This window comes from Calidris pugnax, unplaced genomic scaffold (genome assembly GCF_001431845.1).
Source record: "Calidris pugnax isolate Ruff unplaced genomic scaffold, ASM143184v1 scaffold8, whole genome shotgun sequence".
NCBI lineage: Eukaryota > Metazoa > Chordata > Aves > Charadriiformes > Scolopacidae > Calidris > Calidris pugnax.
In genome coordinates, this window is record NW_015090830.1 from 199,638 (window position 1) to 200,033 (window position 396).

Here is a 396-nt window from a genome sequence, read left to right on the forward strand (position 1 = left end):
CTCCATGTGCCGGCTCTGCCCCGCGGGCGGCGGCTCCGCGCCCGGTCCCTCCCCTGCCGTTCCCGCCCTCCGCACCCGCGCACGCCGCCGCCCCCGCCCCGCAGGTACCACCGACAGGGACGGCGGCGGGCGGCCCCCGACCGGGCTTTTTTTTTTTTTTTTTTTTTTTCCGAGTCAGGGGACGCCGGGGAGGGTGCGGGCTCCGCGCCGCCCCGCCGGGCGCTGTTGGGACCGGGCTGATGCGGCGGCGGGGCTGCGAGGTCTCCCGGCAGGCAGCGCCCGGGGCCGGCGGCGGGGCTGGGTGTCACACGCCGTGGGATGCAGACATCCACCTGTACCGCCTCGGAGCTGAGGTTAAAGGGGTCGGATCGTCCTCCTTTACCTCAGCCCGGCCAT